Here is a 418-nt window from a genome sequence, read left to right as displayed (position 1 = left end):
GCTTCAATATCATGAAGACCTGCTATGCAAATCCCATGACACACAGATATCCAGGTGTGGATGCTTTGCACAACTGCATCGTACGCGATTGACTACAGTCTATCATTCAAGGTTCTCTTCAAATCTGTCGCATCTTTCCAGCCGATCTCGTTCGTCTTCACAAGCAAGAAAACTGCCTTCACATACCTAATAGATTCTCCTTCTCCTCGCTTAATCATAACTCGTGTCACATTTCTAATGCTACAACCTGTCATAGAATTGCGAGCTCATCGATCGAAGTGCTCGTCATTTCCCGCCAAAGATTACCCCCCGATTCTATCTCCCCTCCTCCTGAAAGAATCCGATCGCCTCTTCCAACCCCACGGCAGCAGACAGAGGAAGGAAGGAGATCACAAGGGGGGGGGGCGGACATCACGAT

Source organism: Nannochloropsis gaditana (assembly GCF_000240725.1).
Source record: "Nannochloropsis gaditana CCMP526 unplaced genomic scaffold scaffold564, whole genome shotgun sequence".
Classification (NCBI taxonomy): Eukaryota; class Eustigmatophyceae; order Eustigmatales; family Monodopsidaceae; genus Microchloropsis; species Microchloropsis gaditana.
This window is presented reverse-complemented; position numbering follows the sequence as displayed.